We start from the raw sequence: 26,705 nt of genomic DNA, 5'->3' as shown, positions 1-26,705 counted from the left end.
AAAAGTTTAAACTTCTTAGTTTTTTCTTGGATTATCCATATAATAGGTCTTCTCTAATTATGAGGATAACTGAGAGTTGACTTAAGCATCTTGTCTGTTTGAAAGTTCTCCACTGATAGGCACACTAAAGATTTTCAGCATTTCAAGAACTAGATATTCATTTTAACCATTAGTAAACCCAGGAAATTTTCGCAGTTTTGGGCAATTCGTGAAAAAATGGAACAGACTTCACAGACTCTTAATATGGGGGATTTCTGGAATTAATAGGTTGGGAAGTAGCAATTGTAAAATTTTACTCAGATGATCACATATTACTGAATTTTAACCACCCCCACCCTGTCCATTTCAGGCATGATTAAAATGTTGATCATTAATGATGCTATATTTTCCATCTTTATTAGAAAGTGAAAGATACAGTGGCATATCTAATTACTAATTCTTTATTATAAGGATGCTCTCATCTCTTGTGTCTTCTCAGAAATAGATGTTGCTGGACAATATTATATATTGTTTATTTTGAGAAATGACACTTTGAATTAGTTTTCCTGAAGACATTTATTCAATTCTGAACTGGTTACCTTGTAAGATGTAAATTGTCAAGAACTCTAATATGAATTGCTTTATAAACACATAATAGGCATTCATCATAAAGCAACCAAAATGTAAGGCTTAATTTCAGTGAGCTAACAATGTGTTTATTATGTTAAACATTCTGCAGTTCCTGCAACTTTTGGATTTTTGTACTATCCAGATCCCAGAGGATTCTGATTTCTTCAGGACCTGCTGAAACAGAATATGACTTTGATATTAAATTTTATGTTCTGTATTCAATCCACTCAAAAATGGACTGCAAGTGTATTGTTTCTTACAAAAAAGTAAATATTGATCCTTTCAAATCAGAACCTCATCAAGTCCTCAAGGTCATTCTGCAGCCGACTGAAGAAATTCCCTCTGCATGAAAATTATTTTGTAAGCATTTTTATGGAAAAGGAAAAATAGATGCAGAAAGGAATGAGATGACAATCTATAACACTATGGATTATGAACTGAGTTTTATTTGCTTTAGATATCCTCTGAGCCTGTGATTCTCCAGCATGAAAATAAGTATCATTGGAACAGTTTGTTAAAACCAATGCTCTCAAAGCTCCTGATTCAGTGTTCTGAAGTAGGGCCTGATAATTTGTATTTTAACAAGCTCTCAGGCGTTGCTGATGCTGCCTTCTCAAGAACCACTCTTTGGGTATTCCTCTAGTTACTTCTGGTACCAATCCTTTGTTAACTGGTAACACTTACTTTCAGACAATGATAACCACACCAAGAGTATTAGCTAATGGAAGAAAATAACAAAACAGCTTAATTTATTGTATAGGATGATGCTGCATTAGCAGGATTCTTTGTCTTGATTTAACATTACTAGAACATTTTCCTTACTATCAAAAAATAACAAAAGTAATCTTCTAGGGCCTGATTTGATGATCCTTGTGTTGTAGAAAATATTGATATTCCTGTTGATTTTGAGAAATAAATCTGTTATGGTCTCAAGTTTTTATTACAATCAACTCTGGGGGGAGCAAGTGGGATACCCATGATGCTTTCTCATTAACAAATAACTTCAAGCTCCTTAGAGTCTATTAGTTAGAGAATATGAGGGTGAATGTAATTTGCTATGACAACTAGTAAATGTACCCTTGAGATTAATGATAAAATTCCACAAATATTCCTAATATTTTGAAAGTCAGGATGATAAGAGTATCTCACAATCTTAGCTGGATATTAAAATCACCTGGGTAATTTAACAATACTGATACCTGGGCCCCACAATTTAGACGTTCAAATTTAATTGGTTTGGGTCTGGTCTTGACATAGTGAAATGGGTAGAGGAGAAAGATTAAGGAGGGAAGTCCAGACAGGAAGCCAACTACCATTTCTCGAGACCTGCTTTCCATATGTCAGGAACTACATGAGACATTTTATGAATATTGTCCCTAAACCTCACATAAACTCACAAGATAACTATCAATTATGAGCTTTTTAAAATCTAAGGTAATAGACTTGAATAAAGGGATAAAATAACTTTCTCATGGCAAGAGGTTATTTAATAAGTGGGAGATTGGTCATTAGAACCCAGGTTGAGGTGGCTCCAGTGTCCATTCTTCTTCATTTCCTTGCATGGGTACTAGATGACTCTTTCTTCTATCTCAAGTAAATTCTATTGTTTCCTTGAAGGAGCAGTATAACTTCATGAGGAAAATAGTTTCATAGCTCTATATAAAAAATACAGCTTTGTTTTTCTTGCAGTGGTTTAGGTTGAAATTTAGCATTACAATCACCATTGGATAAAATCACTCCTGTAAGCACAGTGTACCTAGTGAATTGGAGGAATCTCTTTTAGTATTTCTCAAGCAAAATAGGGGCCTCTTGTAAGTAATTGTGTTTATGAATTTTTTATAATATTTGGTTTTCATATTTAGGTCTGTATTATTCATTCTTTAATCAGGTTTAAAGATGCTAAGTAAAATGAGATTTCTTTGGTTGTATATTTTATCTTTCAAGAAAAGATTCTAAATTTTTAATTGACTGACTTATAAGTGCAGTAGATTATGGTTTAATTTTTTTCTCTGTTTTTAAAATTATGTTTTCATGTATAATTCAGCCTTTATAATGTTTTTTATTCCATCTGATGAATATCTCTTTTTAAAGCAATGTACATTCTCATTTGAAACCAAGAACTTGCTGGATAGTTTTAAAGGTGGTCCTGAGGATTATGAAAGTTTTTTCAGTGCCTTCTCTGGTAAGGAAACTGGAGCTTTCCAGTCAACAGTAAGAGTCGGCTTTAAAGAATTCAGTCCTGTATGTAGAGCCCAAAGTACAGAAAAGAGGCCTCTGGGGAAATGGCTGAAGTACTCTACCAGCCCAGCATTCTGGAACAGCATGATTGAATTAGGTGGCACTATGAGGCAGAGATTATCCCCTCTTTACAGATGAAGAAACTGAGGCTACATATTTAGAGCCGTAAATCATAGGCTGGCATTTGGACTCACATCTGATGGACTTTGCACCTATCCTTCAAACTTTTCCCAGGCTCTACTGTTCTCTTTATTTGAACAGACTGGCTTGTGTATTTCTAGGCCCTGGCTATCCATCTGATAAAAATTTGGCATTTCTTTCCATCAAAGCATATTTTCCAAAGGTGCCCTTAGGAAGACAGTCTCATTGGATTTTATTTCCCTTCACCTTAGCTGGTATGAGGAGTTAAGTCTTTTAAGAGATGCTATTTGAAATCACCGTTATCTGACTACCTGCATGCTACTACAGTTCAAAACTTGTTAGACATTGGACTATTAAAGTTAATTATATGGTTATTTGTCCCTTGAAGACAGAAGTGTTGCTCATTCAGCTGGAAATAATGTGCTGAAGATGGAAAAGTTAACAGTTGCTGATTCATCACATGGAATAATGCATATTTATGGATATTCTTTTATAATAATAGAGAAAGCTAAATAAATCAGTAATATGTGAACACAATGGGAAGATGGACTAATAGTCACTTTGATTTAAAATTGAGGATAGTTACATTTTCAGAGTATAGTATTTAGAGAAACTTTATATAGAGGCCTAATCATTTATTCACCACAAAATCCTTTTAGCCCAAGAATTTGCTATATAATTTCTAAGCTATTTTATAAGCAACTTCTAAATAGCAGTCCTTCTTAACCTGATCATCTGGTGTATAAAATACAGATACTAAATATAACAGTTGAAAGAAGGGAAGCAGTGGCTTTTAAGGAAATGAGCATTCAACTTTAAACCCGGACCAGAAACTTGACTATATTTCATGGGAAATTGTAGAACTCAACTTATCTTATTGTGCTTTGAGGTCAGAAAACTAAATCATTCTTATTTGCTTAGTATATTCTTTCATGGTTCAAAGGAAGTATATAATACGCTAGCTACATAAGTGCAGAGGCTCTTAGACAGCAAAGTAAGTATTAAGTATCTACCAAGTGTTAGCATCATTCTAAAGTTAAAAGAGTAGAATTCTGTTAAAAGATCTACCTTGTTAGTCCTAACACTGACATTCAGCAATGTGGCTTTCTCAGACTAATCTACTTATGAACCTACTCTCTATATTTTTTACTCAAATTTATCTCTAAAGAATGTTAAAGTCAAAAAGGTGAGTTTAGAAGAACATACTTATTAGCAGTAATTTGATCTCTTAAGTTCTAGCTTTAGTCATTGTCTTTTAAAGATTTAGTTCAGAATATGTTTTTTCATTGTTAAACACTATAGATAGATCTCAGTCTAAGTAATAGATACTCATCTCAAAGGTTTTGTGTGTGTGTCTGTGTGTGTATACACACGCAAGAGAAGAGCAGTATAAAAAATGTTATGACACACAGTCAAATAACATTTAGTTTGTATGGCTGTTTTGTGTTTTTGAAAATTGAATTTTATTTGAAATGTGAAGGTGATATGGTTGCCAGATAATTAAATCCTATTATAAATCCCTTTGAAAAATTAACTATAATCAATTATTTTTTTTATGTAATTGAACATTTTTTTAACATAATCTTGTTAGATTATTTAAGCTGAAGCTCAGCTCTGATTTTGTCAAATATAAAATAAGGAAAATACATTTTTGCCCTTTGAGAGAACATTATGAGTTGATCCTCTGTCTTCTCTTTCCAAAGCCCAAGCATCACAGTTCATCAGGATGTCCTAATTTATCAGAGTTGTTTAAGACAATGAAACCCACATAAAGAATGCAATACTTTGCATCTCAGTCCTCCTTGAGCATCTCCAGACTCAACTTTTCACCTTTCCCATCACATTCCCTGCCTAAAAAAGTCAACAAAATAAGCTAAATGGGTGATGGCCATAACATCACTCAGGACCAGCTCCTATTTTCTCACTTATGTTGGATCTTTTCTTTTTTTATATAAATTCATTTATTTTATTTTTGGCTGTGTTGGGTCTTCATTGCTGCGTGCGGGCTTTCTCTAGTTGTAGCGAGTGGGGGCTACTCTTCATTGCGGTACATGGGCTTCTTATTGTGGTGGCCTCTCTTGTTGTGGAGCACGGGCTCTAAGAGTGCAGGCTTCAGTAGTTGGGACTCATGGGCTCAGCAGTTGTGGCTTGAGGGCTCTGGAGCACAGGCTCAGTAGTTGTGGTGCACGGGCTTAGTTGCTCCACGGCATGTGAGATCTTCCCAGACCAGGGATCGAACCCGTGTCCCCTGCATTGACAGGCGAACTCTTAACCACTGTACCACCAGGGAAGTCCCTGGATCTTTTTTCTAAGTTTTAAGATTCTTTATGTTATATAGAGAACTCTAAAACATCATCTTATTTTCACTGATAAAGAGAAATGCCAATTTGACTTTGATAATCCTAGTACTTAATATTTATTTGTAATTTATTGTCAAAGGATGCTGATTGCTATTGGAGCATGTTACATAAATTTGAACTGTGGGGAACATCATACTTCTCCATCAACTAATAAATACCTCATGGTGGGGCTATGCAGGATACAAGAGAAGTACAGGTCAACATTTCCTTTCTTATAATTCTGGAATTCAAAAAAAGCTCTAAACATACAGCATTGTGATTCATTTGGTGATAAAACCTGATTTTGACCTGAACTCATTTGGTAGCAAAACCTGTTCTGAACTAATTTGAGGCCATTTCTATCTTATGCATTTGATCTGGAGTGAATAGACCCAATTTTTGCTAAAGAAATATTGATGTCTTTGATTACATGTTGCTACTCCAGACAGATATATACACTTCCAAAATTCCAAAAACTCCAAACATATTTTAATCCAAAACATATGTGGTCCCATGGACTTTGGAAAAGGGATTCTAGGTCTGTTAGACATTGTCTTTGCGCTCCAGCAGCTTGTAGTTTATTGAGGTGTATGACAGGAACACCACCTTCAAACACATAGTCAACAAATAGTAACTGAAAGTCTACCAGTTGGCAGATATTCACACACATACAGATATATGTATATATTCTATGTATATATATATATGTATAATATAAAACTATGTTTTATATATAATGTATATAATGTTAATTTTGCAACATAAAAGAAAAGTAGTATTAGTTTAGAAAAAGTCTAGTGATATAAAAGGCTTCAGAAAGTAGTAGAACTTCTCTCTTAATCATTTTTGAATTTGTTTCTTCATAAAATAAAGCAAAAGCACAGTCAGTAAGGAAACTTCTGTATGTACACTGAAGGTAAAAACAAATAAGCCTGTAAAATTTTGACGAAAACCCTCCAGTAAGTGTGTTTTTCTTTACATATAATAGAAAGCTGTTTTGAGGATAGATCAATGTAACAAGTTTAGATCAAAGAACCAAATAGAATTTAGTTGACTTTCATTACTGCCCTTACTAGATATGACTTTAGGTAAGTTATTTAAAATCTCTAAGCCTGCTTTATTATCTGTAAAATATTAATAATAAAAGCAGCCACCACACAGACTTGTTAGAGGATTACATCAGGTGATGCATGTATTGGAGGATGTCTGGCACATAGGAAGCACATTTATGCTGCTTATTATGAAGGCTGTTCTCATCCAGGCCCAGTGAATAAAGATAGTCTTAGGCTATAAAATTCTATGTAATTCATTCTTAGCTATTCAAGGGAGTTATTTTCATTGCATGTTATGTTTTCATTTGATAGGATAAATTTTTCTATAATTTTTTAAGATTTCATATCTAATAATGAAAGTAGTTATCTGGTGAAGAAGCCATCTTCAGCTGCTCTAGGCCTTTATGTTTATTACTGGAGGTCTCTCAGCTGACTCACATGAGACTTTTAGATTTAATTTCTAGAATTTCTCCAGGAAGCAGAAGAAATTGGAACAGCAAAGTGTTTTGTCTTATGAAATACTTGATATGTTATTTACTCCTGATGAGTTCAAGTTTAATAGCTAAGCATTCAATACACTCATAAGGTGATCACACCCTCTGCCCTATAAGAATCTCATTGAAATAAGCAACAATAAGGTATAAAACTAGGTGGTAAAATGGAAAGGGATGATATTCATAATAGAAACTTTGACATATTTTTGCTGGACATAGTGAAGTCATATTAGAATGAAGGAACTTCTAATGTGACCAAGAATCTCTGTATGTGTTAAAAAGACTCATCAAAAAAGGAAGTGGAAGAGATGGTAACAGGGACATGTTATGACTTTCATGGACCCCAGGCACTTCTACCTTTATGGGCCCCTTGCTCAATAAAAAATAATTACAAGTGATATTTTACACCAGTCTTGTTATAAAGATAAATATAATCCAGGCTGGATTTATTATTATATATTCATTAATAGTATATCTATTTTCTCTTCTTTTAAAGCAAATTAAAATTAAAGCATTTTTGTGAACTCCTAAAAATAACACAGATCATAGACATTGTGCCTATTGTGTCTGCCTCATGGATAAGCAAGCACTATCCTGGATGCTAGTAGAACTTCACCAATCCTTTTTCTTAAAAGCCAAGTATCAATGCAATATCTGGATTTCTACAAGAGCATTTAACAGGCATAGAATACAGGAATGGCCGAGCCAAACAACTGTTCCTTCAATAAAGAAAAAGAAAACTCATCTTCAACATAGACTGACAGATCCTGTCCTGTCTTTGTCCAGTTCAGCTTAATTTCTTTCCATCACCATCCCAGGCTACTGCGACTCTGGCTTAACAAAATGAAAGTAAAGTAATTGAAAACTACTCCCTTGTCTTTTTATTTGTACTCAGAAGATTTGGAAATAGATCCTCAATGTTCAGTATTGAAAAAGCATAGACCGTACTCTGTGATCACAAGCAAACAAAAGAACACTTTTGTTCAAAAGACAATGGCATTTGAAAAATACGATAGAGTATATTCTTATGCATTTTTTACTTCAACACAGTAGAAAATTTTATGATATGTTAGGTTGACAAAAATAAATCAAATTTTGATTTTAATTAAATAAATAAATCATAACATTACAATTTAAGAGCAAAAATCATGATGAGAGAATGATCTGAAACAAGAAAAATTGCATGGAGTGAAAAACACAACTGCCAAATTAAAACTCAAATAAGAATAGCGACCATTGATGGCATTTCACAAAATCAGTCTTGTAAATGACATGTTTAAGAAATTCTCCCAGAATTGGGAAAAAGTATTAAGAGACCAAAATAACAAAAGACAAAGGATATGTGACCAAGATAGCCTTAAATTTCCCATCAGTGACTAATTTTGGACAGGTTTCTTCCTGACTGCAGGCCTCTCTTATCTCCCTTTTCTTGGAGGAGTTACTTTAGAAAACTTATAATTGAAAATTCTTTCTCTGCCCCCATGAAATGTATATAAATTAGTCTCCAGCCTCTAGCCAGTTTTATAATCCAAGAATGTCTTTCTCAAAAACCTGGGAATCATTCCTTCGAAATATAGTCATCAAGAAAGATGGCACCCTATCTCTCAGTTTCTGTGGGAGGGCAGGAAACTAACCTCAATAAGCACAAATTAGCAAACAGATGGCCTAATAACACTGACCCTCCCACTAACATCTTTCAGTACTATTTCAGTAGCTCACCCCAGCTCTAAAAACTCTCGCACCATTTGTTTCAATGGAGTTGAGTTCAGTTTCTTTTCTTACTCCAATAGTTTTGAATAAAGTCTTCCTTGCCTGCTTAAATTTGTCCAGTACAACTTTACTTTGACACATCAAAGCCTGATCTTTTTGATTCAAAGGATATTTAATAAGCATCTAATAATAATAATAAAAACAAAGTACAGGAATAACTATTGACTGTGGGCCATGCCCAGGGTGAGGCAGCTCTTCTTAGTCCGGGACAAATTTCCAGAGAAAGTGAAGCCATGAACTCACAGTAGCTGGGGGACATGCACTGACCAGTAAAGGAGATCTGAAGGGGATCAACAGCATCTACTGTAGACATGCTTTCTGTTAAGATTAATTTTGGCTGCAAGAAATAGAAAATCTGATGAAAGTGGTTAAAACAAAGTAAAGGCTTTATTTTTCTCATGAAGCAAGAAGTCCAGAGATAGGCAGTTTAGACCTGTGCACGGCTCCAGTATGTCAAGGTTCTGCACTTTCTCCCTTCCTTCTATAGTGTCCTGCTAAGTGTGTGGTTTCATCCTCATGGCTGCTAAATCTTTGTACATATGACCACATTCCAGGTAGGAACAAGGGGAAGAGCAGAGGAACGAAGGGACAAGCCAATCAGTATACAAGCTCTATAGGTAAAAATCTCTTAGCTTTCCTGGTAGTACTACCCAGTGACTTCAGTGAACATCTCACTGTTAAAACTAGATCACACATACACCCCTAGTTGTTGAGAATTTTAGTTGTTCACCTTCTTGTAGCAAAGGAGGTCAGATGAGAAGGAGGATTGGGATGACTCTAAACACCCACAGGATTTGCCAAACTGAACAATTTTACATTTGAGTTAAATGACTCTCTTAACTCTTAGGAAAACAGAGATCCAGTTCTAAAATAATATAATATTAAAAGTAGCAGAGTAAAAAATACATATAAAATTATGCAATAGACCTAAGCTATATTCAGAAAAAATAATGTTACATAATAAGGACTGAAAATAAGTGAACTAAGTATTAAGCTAAGCAAGAAAAAAGGTAAGAAAATATGCTTAAGGAAAATAAAGAAGAAAATCATCAAAAGCAAAAGCTGACATTTACAAATTTCAAAAAAGAAAAGGGGGAAGGGGAAATGCCATTGTAAACTTAATCCAATATTTGTTATTTACAAGGTCAGTAAAATAGACCAAGCCTTGGGCAAGACTTATAGGGAAACAAGGGAGAAAGGCACTATATTATGTTAGGAATGACGTAGGGGATATAACAACATATTGTGGGTGATTTTTCCCCTTAATAAAGAAAATACTATGACAATTATATGTTAAGAAAAGGCAAAAATATGGATGAAGTGAAAGTTTTTTTTAGTAAAAGACAAATGACCAAAATTGATCCCATAGATAATAGAATAGCATGGGGAAAATGGTTAAAACAGTAACTTAGTTTCAAAACAACATAAGTCAGGTGGAAATGGAACCAACAATAGAGCAAAGTATTCTCAGCACAATTTAAAAGTAAATTTAAAGATTAAAAATAAAATACATATCCTCTAGATTAGATATTTTGCTTACAGATGTTTTTCTTGGGGGAAGAATGAGAGGTGTATATATAGATTTATGTGACTAGATATGCAATGTAGTGCCATTCATTAGCACTCTATATTATAAAAAAATATGAGAAATCATTTAAATACACAAATGTAGAGGATCATGGTTCATACATGCAGTCAAATAGATTAGATTGAATTGTATGACATTGTTGCTATTGACCATTTCTAATTTGTTATATAAAACCAGTGATTTCATATGCTCCAAACTAATAAATACACACACTTATATACCCCAATATTTTAACTGTGGTTATCTCTGAGTGGGGGGATTATTTGTGATTTTAATTGTCTAATTAATTCTAATAAATAGACAAAATGAGCACATAACTTGCATGTATTACTTTGTAATGTTCCACTAAATTATGCACTCTTAGGGAACAGGCATTTGGTTTTGGTAATCATTATATTCCTGGTGCAGGAGGAGCCCTGCAAATATTTGTTGAATCAATGACTGAAAAAATATTTATACTATAAAATAAAAGATTTTAAATTGCAAATGAGGAGAGGTAGAGAAATTGCTCCTTAAATTATTTGCCTCGCCATGTGAAAGGGTTAAAGGAATTTTAAGCCTATCATGGCTCAATTTAGGCAATTATTTTTCCTTAATGTATTCCATATGTTTAGTATCTGATAAGATGCTATTATGAGATGTTACATCGACTTTATGGTTCTCTTTGAAAACATCCAATTAAGTTTCACAAATATAACTTGATGTGAGAAATAATGAAAACACCAATGATTAATGGAGAGATACAATCTCAAGAGAAAAATGTCTGCCCAACAGTTCAGAATAGAATGGTAACATAGTGTTTGAATCTATAATCATAGTGGTATATGAAATTGTATCAGATACATTTTACTGATTCATTATTCAAATTCTCAAATTTCAAAAATTGTGTCCCAGAAGATATACTACAGCTTTGTAGACCATGCTCATGGCTTGCCAGGAAAACTGCATTTCAGCATTACAGTTATTTTCTCTAATGTAAAGAGTGGCACAAGAAACCAGTGACTGTGATGGTTTTTAGTGCAAAACAAGGTTGAAATCCACATTCGCTCAGAAATCCTATTAGTGCCTCTGCTGAAGAAAAGGCAAAACAAAACAAAACAAAACAAAACATTGAAGTGTTAATGATTTGCCTACAGATTTTTTTCTGTCCATGTGTTTGGATAAGCTGACAGGAGTTAATTACATAAAATTACTTTCTTTCAAATAATTTCACTGATGTAAAACTTCCAAGCCAGTAGCATTCTTTGATAATTCTTTTAAATATCAAAACACTAATATTTGCTTACATAATATTAATAAATGATGCAGGCATTTTGCATCATTCTCTGCCCTTACTCATAGAGTTGGCATATACTTTAATTAGATACAAAAAATACAACTGCTTTGTTATTTTTACAAGGAAATTTATTCTTTCCGTCATTGATGTGGTAACCTGCCGAGGAATTAGGAGTTTTTGCATTCTTTGCGTTCTATTTATAAAAGAGATACAGTTCCTGGTTATGAACTTGGGCTCTGTGTGAAGATAGGTAGACCAGGAGAGGGTATTTATGAATATTTTAAGTAGATACATTTATATTTTGTGGTTGATGTCATACTTGATATGCAATTTTTGAAATATAAAATACAGTGTTCTTGGAATACAATGTTGTCCAGTAACAAAGGGCTTATAAACCCAAATGAGTTTCCATTTATTTTCCAGTATTGTTTTTTTCTTGGTCATAAAAAAATAGCTTAAAATGAAGACTGAAATATACATTCAAAGCTTGGATTCCTTATATGCTATAAAAGTTAGATTTTTCCCAGATATTAAAATATATTTAGTGGCAATATTTGGCAGCAAAACAGAAGGCTCATATTTTCCTGTCATGCTGTCATTTTCAAAAATGTTCATGTAAGGAGATCTTTTTCCTGAGAGGAAGAATTCCAAGAGATTTTCATCACCATGAGACAAAGAAAGTCAACAGCATAAAAAGCAGCACGAAGGACTTAGATTGATTGTGAAAAAGTCTTTATTTCCAATAGTATTTTTTTCAACATTAAACTAGGGAGAAAAATTGCAGAATATTTCCAATTTGATAAAAAAAATATATAATAAGTTTAAAAAGTTACATTTAATAAGAATACATTTTATTCTTTGTCCTGCCTTTTTGCATTCACACTTAGTACCACATAGCTCCATTTAATTTGGAAAGTTTGTACCTGAAAGACAGAATACAATCTCTCAATTGATCTCTTTGTTTGTCAAGAGCACTGACGAGTGATTTGATTGCAGCTCCAGCAGTTAAAGGAGTGTTCATTTCATGATCAAGTAGCTTGAAAACCCTTCCTTAAAATGAATGCTTCTTTTCTATTTGGTGATTCTTTTAGTGCACATCAGGGTCCTTCTTGCCTGGGCTTTCCCTGAAACCCTTCTTTTGACATTTCCATTAAAAAATAAAAATTAGTGTTTACTGATTAACATCTCACTTTAAGAGCTCTGCTAAAAGCCATATTCATGAATCAAAGTCAGTGTGTACCACTTGTAATTAACTTGACAAAATTCAGCTTTCCAGGCTAATCTTCTTCTGGCTGCTTTATGTAATGGCTGTCAATTCAGAGCTACAAAACAATTGGAGTCCACTAAAAAGGAGGGGGGAGGCATAAAAACTAGTGATTAGTCCGTGTTCTCTAGCTGGGAACATATTCTAATTAAAATTCTGAAGTATAATGAGGAAACAGAAACATCCAAAAATGTTGACTTGAGATTCACATATTTATAATTATATGAACCAGCCTAAATAAGATCAAATTGACAGTAGGGGTTAAATGAGAGTCAACGTAATAAATATCCTAGGGCTTACCATGTGAATGTTTCTGAGCAAGATCCTGAAACAGTAGATCATCTATTACGCTACAGGGCTTTGTGGTTAAGAATGCTGCCTCTGCAGTGAGACATGCTCAAATACTGGCCTTTTGCTAGTTGTATGATTTTGGAAGCACTATTCAACTTTATTCTGCCTATGTTTTCTCATGAAAAAGTTAGGAAAAAAATACATACCTTGGGCTTCCCTGGTGGCGCAGTGGTTGACAGTCTGCCTGCTGATGCAGGGGACACGGGTTCGTGCCCCGGTCCGGGAAGACCCCACATGCCGCGGAGCGGCTGGGCCCGTGAGCCATGGCCGCTGAGCCTGTGCTCCGCAAAGGGAGAGGCCACGGCAGTGAGAGGACCGCGTACCGCAAAACAAAACAAAACAAAACAAAAAAACGTATGTTGCATGTTTATTTTAAGGGTTAAACCAAAAAACAACTTTAATTCACTGCCTGGCATTTAGTAGATGCTAAATAATTATCATGTATTATAATTCTAACTATTATTATCACAATCTATTACTTAGAGAAAAGCCAAGTACACAAATTGTTAGAGTATAATATAATAATATAATAATCATGTTAAAAAATATACAAACAAATTGCCCTTAGGCTTCAGAATTGGAGAACCACCGTTTTGGCTGGGAAATCTTGGAGGATGAGAAGTTGATTTTGGAGATGTTCTTTAAAAAGATAGGTATAGTTTATCAAATAAGGTGAGGATATCTATTTTAGTTAAAGAGTATGAGCAAAATCATGCAACAGGAAAAACATGATGTATAATTGAGGAACAGTAAAGCATTCATTTTACTGGAGCATAAGATTTTGTAATAAAGCCAAAGAAGATTATTCTGCTAGGAAATGTTGGATAAATATTATGAGTTGAATATATTTAGATCATCAATAGATTGTAGAAAGTTTCAAAGGATATTTTGATCACTTTTTGAAGGCCAAAATATTCCAATAGCAGAGAGTCCAGCAGAACCAAAGCAGACTAAACCCTCCTATAAAATCTCAGTTAGCCTCTGTTTAATAATTAAAGTCATTTATAAACTTAGATTAAAACTGCTAGGTTTTATGAAAGCCAATTTAGCACTGTTTTTTAGAAGCAGCAAGAATCTTAAAAATATATGGCAGTATGCTTAAAAATGTACATTTGGTTCATACAAAGAAAGAACAGTTAAGTAGACTCTTAATTTTTTTTTTTTTTTTTTTTGTGGTACGCGGGCCTCTCACTGTTTTGGCCTCTCCCGTTGCGGAGCACAGACTCCGGACACGCAGGCTCAGCGGCCATGGCTCACGGGCCCAGCCGCTCCGTGGCATGTGGGATCTTCCCGGACCGGGGCACGAACCCGTGTCCCCTGCATCGGCAGGCGGACTCTCAACCACTGCGCCACCAGGGAAGTCGCATAATTACATTTTAGTGAAATGGCCATAGAAATAAAATTGTGATAATCATTGCATAACATGGATTTACCCACAGTAAATATATATATATATGTGTATATATTTTACATTTTTTTTGAAGGTATAGTTGATTTACAATGTTGTGCCAGTCTCTTCTGTACAGCAAAGTGACTCAGTTTTACACATACATACATTTTTTAAAATATTCTTTTCCATTATGGTTTATCTCAGAAGATTGGATATAGTTAGTAGGTCCTTGTTGTTCATAGTATATTTTTGAGTCTTTGCTATCTTTCTTATCTTTTCCTTTTTTGCTCCAGTTCAGTTCTTTGGGACTTCCCTGGTGGTCCAGTTGTTAAGACTTCGCCTTCCAATGCAGGGGGTACAAGTTCAATCCCTGGTTGGTACCACATGCTTCGTGGCCAAAAGAACAAAACATAAAACAGTTCAGTTCTATATCACCTTTCATCTGAAAACTGTAATAGCTCTTTAACTGTTCTTAATACTGTCAGGTCTTTTCTTCCACCTCGGTCAAAATGATCTATCACAAACGCACATAATGTGTTAACTTCCTTACGTAAAATAGTTTGAGGCTCTCCATTGCATCCTAGACAAATATAATCATATTAGCATGGAATGAAGGACACTCTAGGACCCAGCCCTACCTATCTCTTCAGTCTTGTCTTTAGCACTCACAAACTCAGAAAGATTTCCCCCAATCTCCTCCCACATACCAGACTATTTCTCACTGCCTGGAATTTCTTTTCAACTTGCTTCACCTGGTTAATTTTTTCCATCTAAAAAATTAACTCAGCTACTATACCTGCCCTCTCCAGTGGGATGGACTAAATGTACATTTTCTGAGTATCTCCCTGTAAGTGTCTATTTTACAGCTCATGAGCGAATCTTGGAATTTTTTTTATTTTGTTTTATGCGGTACGTGGGCCTCTCACTGTTGTGGCCTCTCCCGTTGCAGAGCACAGGCTCCAGATGCGCAGGCTCAGCGGCCATGGCTCACGGGCCTAGCCGCTCCCCGGCATGTGGGATCTTCCCGGACGGGCGCACGAAGCCGTGTCCCCTGCATCGGCAGGCGGACTCTCAACCACTGTGCCACCAGGGAAGCCCCCAAATCTTGTAATTTTTAAATTATATACCGGTCTTTTTTTATTACTCAATGTACTCCTCAAGACAAAATTTCATTTATCTTTTTACACTTACTTCCCAGCATACTGTATACATAACTGATGGTTAATAAATATTGAAGTGACTTGTTGAATGTCAGTTGAAGTCCTTTCAGTAAAATATATCACACGTGTTCAGACACGTGATATCTCAAACAAACAACCAAGCAGGCAAACAAACACACTAAAATTCCTGGAATAGGAAGGTGGATAGCAGTATTTCTAGTTTTACTGGCTACATCCTTACATCTATTTGTTTATTTCACTTTAAATCAGCTTCAATAATTTTGATTTTGAATTCAATTAAACTTATACATAGAATAAATCAATCATAATCTGTATTTCTTCATTTTTCCAAATGTGTTTCCAAGAAAATCTCTAATGAACAAGGTTCCCTCTTTTTTTTGGATCACCCATTTTTCTTTCCTATATATGCTCTGTAAAATATCATATATTTTACCACAAAAAGATATGAGTGATGAACTGAAACAACGGCTTTATTTAGAAATAATCTGACCTTTTAGCTTTAATTAAAGGCTATTGACTAACACCCTCAATAAGACTGAATTTGATCACTTTAATATACTTAGATTTCATTTAAAATGGCCTTTATTGATTACTTATTTGTACCAAACATTATAAATATCAGCTGAATACTTGAAGCAACCTGTGCATTGCATACTATTTTTACTTTCCTGGTGAGGAAATATGACATCGAGTGGTGAAGTAAATGTTCAGTGTAACAAATAGTAAATGTCAACTCTCAGAGAAGCAAAGTAGACTAATTCATTTTACTTCAGACTTATTTTTCTTGATCACAAGTATGATCGTGCATTTACTTACCTTCTGTGATAGAGGTATATTAGAGTATAACTATTACTATATGAATTGAATTTTAATAGAAAAAAATTGAAAGTTCTAGAAATAGATTCATAATATATTACCCTTACTAATAAAATACATTTGAACTTGTTATTTTGGTTTTTAAAATTTGTTTTGAGAGGCAGAATTTCTTTTCTCCATTCATTCTAGGGGAAAAAAATCTAGATTTCGAAATTTTCCAAAGTTTTATGTATACTCTCAAGAAATGAAGCAAAACTACTTCTACTTATAATAGACCTTTCTCTCAAGTTGAACAAACTGGCCCAATAATATCACATTACAATGAGAGTTTGGCTTAAAAGGTTTAAAATATAACCTGTGTAACCTAGCCACAACTGGAGGGAGCCAATAATGTTCTCCTACTGTTTGATGACAAAAAGAACTTCAGGGAAGTTGCATTTATCCTGCTCTTTCACTATGTGGCAAGGTGACTGCCAAGTTGAGTTTCACAATAGTTTAAATGGTCTAAAACTAAAAACATTTGGTGAAGTGATATTTCACCATAGTAGCTCTATTGGTCAATAGCTGAACCAAGAGTTTACACAAAGAAGGAAAGAGGAAAATGCTTTGTCTTTGTTGCAGAGAATTCTATCCAAATTAACTTGCATTTGATTACTTCAGAAATGACAAAATTTTCAAGGGAGTATAGTTTGTCTTTGCTGCTTTTCAACTCTCTGTCACTTCTATATCTCATCCTCTTTCATGTCCTTTGCCTTATATCCCTAGAGACCTTTCAGGCTTTGCTACTAGTTCTAAGTCTCCTTGACCTTGAAGACTGTCTGATAAGAATTACCCTTTCCATAAATATCTGCTTTATAATATGGTGCTCTGATAATTTTCCATTTCAATAGTTTATCAAATGTCTGTTATGCCAGAAATTGAGTTAAGTGTTAGCATGTGCTGGATATTCAACTAATATTATTGGAAGAGAAAATGATACAGTGATGAATAAGACCCAGTCTCTACTCTGGAGGAGACTATCATTTAGTAAGAAAGTTAGATTAGCCAATAATTAAATTATGTTACCTTACAATAGATAATGTGTCAGATACATCAGTACAGTGTTATGGAAATGTGGTGAGCAGAAAATATTATTCTGCAGGATGATGACAGAGGGAATGGAGTCTTCACTGGAGAAGCAACTTTGAGTCTTGTATTTGCAGGCAGTGATTGAGACAGATGTTGAGGCATGCATAAACAAATGGGGTTGAGAAAGAACCCAACATGTCCTGAGTCTTTCTGTTCAGTTTGGCAGGAACACACGGGGTTGGGTAGGGGGTGTTAAGAGATAAGCTTGGGTAATTACACTTGCTCTAGACTTTCAAGAGCTTTCTTTGAAACATTAATGAGTTTGAATTGTTACCAAATGGGCAATGGGGACAAAAAATATTTTAAAAAAATAGTTAGAAAGAGTGACATAGAGAAAGGGAGATAGTTGCAATAATTAAGAAGGCCAGCTTTGCCTCTTACTAGCTATGTTAACAAGTTACTTATCCTTTTTGTGTGTCAGTTTTGTCTATAAAATAGTGCTAATGTGCATGATTGGTGTAAAGATTAAGTGAGATAATAAAGACTAAGTGTTTAGAATTAGTGTTTGGAAAAAAATCAAAAAAACACTGTAGATGAATGCATAAATGAAGTGAGAGTGTTGAAGATGCATCAAATTAAGGAGCTTTCTAGAGTAAAAGAGCCTGTAATTGGTTATTGGTTGCTTCTGATAGGAGAGGTAGAGAAAGAAATGAAGTTACCTATTAAGGTTTCCAGCTTGAGAAACAAGTATGGTCACATGAAAGCTTACAGGAGGCCAGGAATGATTGAAGGAATTACTGTTAACACTTTTGTACAAAATCTTTTCAAGAAAACTCTGGTACATTCAGTTCACCTTGAAATATAGAGGACTGGGACTTAGAATAGAGGTAGTCATTGGGATAGAAAGACTTGGGAGTTAGTGAGAATGGAGGATGATTGTTTAAGCCATTCAAAAATGAGTGCATGGAGTAAGAGATAGAAAGAATCACTGGGGTACTCCAGTTTTTAAGATGGACAGAGGAGAAACTTCTAAAGATAGATTTATAGATATATTAGAAATGGAGTTATTCCAGTGCAAGGACTCTTGTATGGAAGCATAACACATATGCAGCATTATATTTTTGAAAAATAAAATCACTTTTTAAATAGAACATTAGAGGGAATAACTTTTCCAGTCACAACCATGATTATCATTTTACAACTCTATTTTTAAACTCTGTTTCCTAAACAAATGTTTCTTTATATATTTGTGATTGGATTATAATAATTTACAACGTGCTTCTTTCACTTAACATTTAGTATGATCATCCCCCCCAAAAAAAACTTAATATGATCCATATTGTCACATAATCATAATCAGCACATTTAGCATCCATAATAGTCCATGTTGAATTGTACCATATTTATTTAACTATTTTCAATTGGGAGATATAATTTTATTTATTTATTTTGTTCTGGCAAATATTTTCAGACCTAAAATTCCTTTCTAAATTTCTCATTTTTCTTAGGTAGTTCTATTTATGAGACCAAACACTGATCATAAAATATCTATTCAACAGAATTGCTATTTACTTTTACATTAAACTAACACATAAAACTTTCCAAAAATTAACATTTTCATACTTAATTATTATTGTCATCTTCAATCCCTTCATTTTTCAGTGATTTTCATTCAAGATATGGGTATTGACATCAAATGCTCCATTTTAAAAAAATCAGATTTTGGCCAGTCTTACTATTACCAAATAGTATTTAATTGTTAAAACACTTCAAAATATTAAAAATACTGCTTCACAACCTAAGAGTCCATCGACAGATAAATGGATAAATCATATGTGGCACATATATACAATGGAATATTACTCAGCCATAAAAAGAAATGAAGTTGAGTTATTTGTAGTGAGGTGGATGGACCTAGAATCTGTCATACAGAGTGAAGTCAGAAAGAGAAAAACATATACCGTATGCTAACACATATATATGGAATCTAAAAAAAAAAAATGGTTCTAAAGAACCTAGAGGCAGGACAGGAATAAAGATGCAGATGTAGACAATGGACTTGAGGACACAGGGAGGGGGAAGGGTAAGCTGGGATGAAGTGAGAGAGTGGCATGGACATATATACACTATCAAATGTAAAATAGATAGCTAGTGGGAAGAAGCCTTATAGCACAGGGAGATCAGCTCCAGGCTTTGTGACCACCTAGAGGGGTGAGATAGGGAGGGTGGGAGGGAGGGAGATGCAAGAGGGAAGAGATATGGGGATATATTTATATGTATAACTGATTCACTTTGTTATAAAGCAGAAACTAACACACCATTGTAAAACAATTATACTCCAATAAAGATGTTAAAAAAAATACTGCTTCAAATAATCTTAGATATTTGTTTAAAAAACTTAATTCTTTATTCATTATTAAAGAACTAACTATATGAGTCACAAATGTATATGAATATAGAATAAATAGGCATAATTAAGGAAATTAATTTGATAACATAGGTCAATATAAAAACCCATTCTGTCTCTATCATTTAGTTTCCCGTTGAAAAAAGTCATATTTCCTTTGGTCTCACTTGTTGCATTTTTTATAAATGAAATAATCACCTACCAGATTTCTATCTCATTTTTTCAAACCATTTGAATTTTGTATATATTGTAATAATATCCTGGGTCCTCTTAATAGTATTGAGGGTCTCTTAAATTGTTTAATTTGTTCATTTAAAATAATCATGAAATGATAACTATGTGCCCAGCTTTCGCTCACTCACTCTTGTTTACTTTTTAAAACTTTTCAGTGTAAACTTTAGCATCAAATTTGAGTGGGGGGAAGGAAAAAAATAGCTCAGTAAAACAGTTTGCTGTTAGAAGATTTTGAAAATACTTTGGTGTGAATTATTTTGTTTTCCTTTGAAGTTTTAATACTGTTTGTGTTTTTACTGATTTGTGTCCCCCCCCATTCTATATTATCACAAAGATAAATTTGTTTGATGACACTACAAAAAAAAGTTTAAAAGCCATTGTCTGAGTTTAGAAATATGCACTTGACAGAAAGTTCCCTTGCAGGGTTTATGGGACCTGGAGTTAATTAATTCAATTCGTTTAGGATCTGCAGAGCCTTGTGATTTAGTTGGATTTCAATGGGGTTGAAATTTTGTACAAAATACGGCTGATGACTTGCCAATAAAACCTCTACATAAAGTAAAATAGAGTCTCATAGCACACTGAATGAGAAACCAGATATTTTATAAAACTGGTAGAGGGATATTTTTATTTTATGTTCTATTTTCTGTTTCACTTTGGAAATTCTACTTCTTTGTACATAATTCTTAACATTCATTTTGCTTTAACCTGTGATTCTACTTAATTAAAAAAACAACAAATACAAACGTTTGAGCACCTATCATGTTCAAGCCACTCTGCTGCATTCAAGAACATTAGAGCATTCAGACAACTCTCCTTAAGGAATTCACATTCTGGTTAAGGAAACTGACTATATGTTTTTTGGCAAAAGGATTAATTTATGAATTGAACAAATGTTTATTGAGCATTTCCAATATACTGAATTAGAGACACATTTGTAAAAATGATGAGGAGTTGGGTGTTTTGTAGCATCAAAAATTAATAAAAGTAAGTTCAGATAATGATAAATTCTCAGACAAAAAAGCAGGGGAAGGGTAGAGAGTGGTTATGTGTGCATGAATGTGTGTGTGTGTGTGTGTGTGTTGGTGAATATTTTACAAAAGATGGTCAGAGAAGGTCTCATGAGAGAAGTAGGCCAGGAAAAGATGTAGAGAAATTAAAGACAAAGAAGAATTACAGTGCAGGGGCCCATGAGCCTAGTGACTAAGGGCAGAATGACAAATCCCAGAGCAGAAATGAGGAGGAAGTGTGGGCAAGTACAGAGTGATGTGTGATGCTTTTGTCTTTTCTTCTAAGTATAGGAACACACTAGAGGGTTTTCAGCAGGGTTGTCACCTGATATGATTGCATTTTTAAAATATCAGTTTGGCTGCTGTATGGAGAATGAATTACAGGGGACAAAAGGAGAAATAGTCTAGTCAGAAGTTTTTTGCTGTAAAATAATAGCATAAACAACAATACAAAGAAGTTATGAGAAAAAGTAAGTCATACTTAATGCCAGTGGACTTAACTTTGATTTGATGTTAAAGAAATGTTCCTTAATAGGAGTCTGTGATACAAAGAAGGGCAAGTCCATCACAGGCAATGGAAAACTGTTTTGGTAAAAAAGGTCTGAGTTTACATTACCTCTTTCTGGGCAATGAGTAGTCCTAGTTGAGTGAAATGTAGTATCTATGAAGAAGAATATTAGGCAATAAAGCTGTGTAGGCAAGAGACCCAGATTATGGAGAACATAAAATACAAGTTTAGGAATTAGTTCATTCTGTAGGCATCAGAAATAACTGTAGATATCGAAGAGAACAATGGAATGCACAGTTTGGTGCTTTAGACAAGTTGATCTAGCAGTGGTTTGTAGTATTTTCTGAGGTACTATACTGGATGCAAGAGGATCTACTAGGGAGAAAAGTATCCTGAGGGATATGAGGTGAGCATCTGGGCAGAGGCCAGGTTTCATTGTTAAGTGAGAGACAGTGGAAAGAAAGTATTAATGTAATGGATAGAAGGAGAAGGAAGGATGAAAGGTAACTCCAAGTTTATATGGCATATACCTATCACCTTTAAGTTTTCAACAAACTGATGACGTAGGTAATATTATTATTTTACAGATGAAGAAACTGAGGTGTTCAAGGTATAGTAGCTTGCCAAGTTCTCAGAGCTAATGAGTGTCAGATGGAATTTTTAAACGCAGGTAAATTATATAACACTGTCCCCCAAGCGCTCTGAAATAATTTAACATTTCTAAAGATTGGTTGTGTATGCACATTGTACTGTGTTCTCAAGATATTTATTTTCATGGAATAGTTTTTATACTTGATAATGCTGTGCTCATTTACAAATACTGCTGATGATGTACTCCAGATATTTAAAGCAATCAAAACTGTGTTTAAATAGAAATTTGGCTTTTATTCTCATTGTTTTCATTTAATCGCAAAAATAATATTAATGTATTGGTTTCTAATGTCTTATATATGTTTTATTGCATCTGCTCCCTTACTGATTTAATCAACTATAACATTCTTATTGTAAACCAACACACAGATAAAAAAGTGGGATAAAGTCAAAGGAGTCAAACTGAGGAAACAAGTTAGTAGAAGAGAAAACGCTTTTACAATAAGTTTAAATAGTTTAAACTTATAATTTAAAATAGTTTAAAAATTATAGGTGCAATATGTATTTTTAATCTATCTTTTCTTGACAAGTTAATATTAAAATGTGTTAGATCTGAAAATAGATAGAACACCCCTTAGGTTCTTATACCTGGTCTTAAACAATAGCATTATTTGATATTAATGAATTATTTCAATTTAATTCTTTCAGTTATTATAGAAATGATGAACTTGGTGTTCTGACTTATTTGTTCTATCTAAAGAGCACTAATACTTTATTATCTCTCTGGAATTTGATTCCATTTTGTAAGGACAGTTCAGGGGCTGAACTATATAATAATTGTACAGAACTGACCTCTTCTAAATATTTAATGTAAATCACCATAATTTAATATTTATTGATTTCACACAGTGGACCAGGTATTGTAGCAAAGTAGATCTACAGTATATTTAAAGTAGACAGCCTATATCTTCATTGTCCACCATTCAATGATATTTTTGACTGAAAAATATTTCTTTTGATTGTTATGCTTAGTCTTATACATGTTTTTGCAAATAGTATTGTGAATTATGTTAATACTAATTGAGATAGCTTTCAAATGAAGGAAATAAGGCTTCTGTTAGGTGGCTATGAGCCAGAATATAAGTTCAGTTCAATAATTTTTTCATTAATAACCTGGTAGGTGTGAGGTCCTGAGTGAGCACTGAACAAATAGAAAAACTATCTATATAACAACAATAGTGATAATTACACATATTAGTTCATTTAATGCTCTTAACAACCTTGGGAAACTGATCTTATTTATGATCACCCCATTTTCATGGATAATAAAAATGAGGTTCTAAGGTTAAATAACATGACCAAAACCATGGGATAGCAGAGCCACAATTATAATCCAAGTATGTATGACCATGAGTGCTATAAAGTGCTCTTAAGTACTATATTTTTAAAGCAATGAAAAGATATGTCAATTAGCTAATGAAAATGTTCGATAAAATAAGAATTTTCCTAAATTTTGATCAAGCCATGCAAGATATTATATTGATTGTTTCTTTTCCTTAGAATGTTACCATTGCTGTAGATTTATTTACTATATAATTTAGTCTATTCTTTGGAAAGATAATAGCATGGAAAGTAGATTTAAAGGAAAAGGAAATTGATATAGAAATATATATTTGGTAGTCACATGATATAGTGCAGATAAAAATTAGGAGAGTTTGAAATAAATTCATTAATTAGTATACTCATGTAAATAGTAAAAACAAATAGTATAAACAATATTTAGTGAGTGCATAATATGGGCTGGAGACTGGTGTAAACACAAAGTCCTCAATCTCATTGAGCTTACATTTCACAAAAAGTAAATGTATGTTAGGTGGTAATAGGCGCTGTGAAGAGCTGGGAGCCTGCAGAAGAGGGGCTTTGGGGTTGGGATGTTGGGGACAGGATTTTCACTATTTTTTATACTTGGTTAGGGAAGTCTTGAAACTGTCTTGAGATAGATGGGGTGATGCACTAAGTCAAAAACTCCTACTACCTCCTAAAAAATGAGAACAAAGGATTGGCCATAAATTTGATGGTGTAGAAGTCTCCAGGGTCTTGAAAAAGGGTCTTATATGGATCAGTAAGAAGATAGGCCTGATTGAATTGGTTCAAGATGATATGAAGGGGAGATAGTATTAACAATTCTTTGAGTTTTGCTATAAAACAAAGCAGAGAAATGGAAGAGTAGTTGGATAGGAATGTGCATCAAGGAAGGTTTGTTGTAATTTTTAAGATGAAAAAATTTCTTAAATCAGGTTGCATGTTGATAAGAATCATCCAATAAAGAGGAAAAATCCAGGAGACAGGAGGTAGGATGATATTCTGGAGTATTGTCTTTGAGTAACTAAAGAGGTATGGATGGCTTCCAAGTAGAGGAGGGATTAGCTAGAGGTAGAAGTAGGGCAGCTCATGCAAATTAACAGAAGAAAATATGTAATATATGGACACAGATGAAAGTAAGTGGGTGGAAGTGGGTGGATGTGTACTAGCAACATTTAGAAGTTCTCTCTTGATTGCATTTTTTTAAAGAAATAGAAATCATAGATAGCTGAGAATCAAAAATAGAGAAAAATTCTAAAGACGGGATAGAAGTGTGAAAACTCAAGAGAACTCAGTTTGGTGAAAGAGGATTATACAGAAAAAAAATGTATTTTGAGGATGTTATGTTTAAGGTCCTGTGGGTCATTCAAGAAGAGAGGATATGCAATCTTTTGCTTAGTCAGGAGATTAAGACTAGAAACAGATATGGGTACTAGTGGCATAGTTATCGTAATTTAAACCATGATGAAAAAGATATGGCCAGAGAGAATGAACAAAGTGAAGAGAGGAAGCCAAGGTCATAATTAAAGTATTTCATCATTTGTTTAGGTAAGGGAAGAGTGCCAGAAAAGGAGACGATATAAAACAACAATAAAACAGAGAAAGATAAAGAAAACCAGGATAAGGTAACTAGATGAACATTTACAAAAGAGAGTGTTCAGTTTTTGGGGTTTTTTAAAACATTTTTACTGGAGTATAATTGCTTTACAATGGTGTGTTAGTTTCTGCTTTATAACAAAGTGAATCAGCTATACATATACATATACCCCATATCTCTTCCCTCTTGCATATCCCTCCATCCCACACTCCCTATCCCACTCCTCTAGGTGGTGACAAAGCACCGAGCTGATCTCCCTATTCTATGCAGCTGCTTCCCACTAGTTATCGGTTTTACATTTAGCAGTGTATATATGTCAATGCTACTCTCTCACTCTCTCACTCCGTCCCAGTTTACCCTTCCCCCTCACCATATCCTCAAGTCCATTCTCTACGTCTGCGTCTTTATTCCTGTCCTGCCTCTAGGTTCTTCAGAATCTTTTCTTTTTTTTTTTTTAAGATTCCATATATATGTGTTAGCATACAGTATTTGTTTTTCTCTTTCTGACTTACTTCACTCTGCATGACAGACTCTAGGTCCACCCACCTTACTACAAATAACACACTTTCATTTCTTTTTATGTCTGAGTAATATTCCATTGTATATATGTGCCACATTTTCTTTATCCATTCATCTGTCGATGGACACTTAGGTTGATTCCATGTCCTGGCTATTGTAAATAGTGCTGCACTGAACATTGTGGTAATGACGCTTTTTGAATCATGGTTTTCTCAGGGTATATGCCCAGTAGTGGGACTGCTGGGTCATATGGTAGTTTTATTTTTAGTTTTTTAAGGAAGCTCCCTACTATTCTCCACAATGGCTGTATCAATTTACATTCCCACCAACAGTACAAGAGGGTCCCTTTTTCTCCATACCCTCTCCAGCATTTATTGTTTGTAGATTTTTTGATGATGGCCATTCTGACCAGTGTGAGATGATATCTCATTGTAGTTTTGATTCGCATTTCTCTAATGATTAATGATGTTGAGCACTCTTTCATGTGTTTCTTGGCAATCTGTATATCTTCTTGGGAGAAATGTCTATTTACATCTTCTGCCCATTTTTGGATTGGGTTGTTTGTTTTTTAATATAGAGCAGCATGAGCTGCTTGTAGATTTTGGAGATTAATCCTTTGTCAGTTGCTTCATTTGAAAATATTTTCTCCCATTCTGGGGGTTGTCTTTTTGCCTTGTTTATGGTTTCCTTTGCTGTGTAAAACTTTTAAGATTCATTAGGTCCCATTTGTTTAGATTTGTTTTTATTTCTGTTTCTCTACGAGGTGGGTTGAAAAGGATATTGCTGTGATTTATGTCACAGAGTGTTCTGTCTATGTTTTTCCTTTAAGAATTTGATAGTGTCTGGCCTTACATTCAGGTTTTTAATCTATTTTAAGTTTACTTTTTGTATGGTGTTAGG

Source organism: Mesoplodon bidens, assembly GCF_964165515.1.
Source record: "Mesoplodon bidens genome assembly, chromosome: 11".
NCBI classification, from domain to species: Eukaryota; Metazoa; Chordata; class Mammalia; order Artiodactyla; family Ziphiidae; genus Mesoplodon; species Mesoplodon bidens.
The sequence above is the reverse complement of the archived record's forward strand: the minus strand, read 5'-3'. Positions refer to the sequence as shown.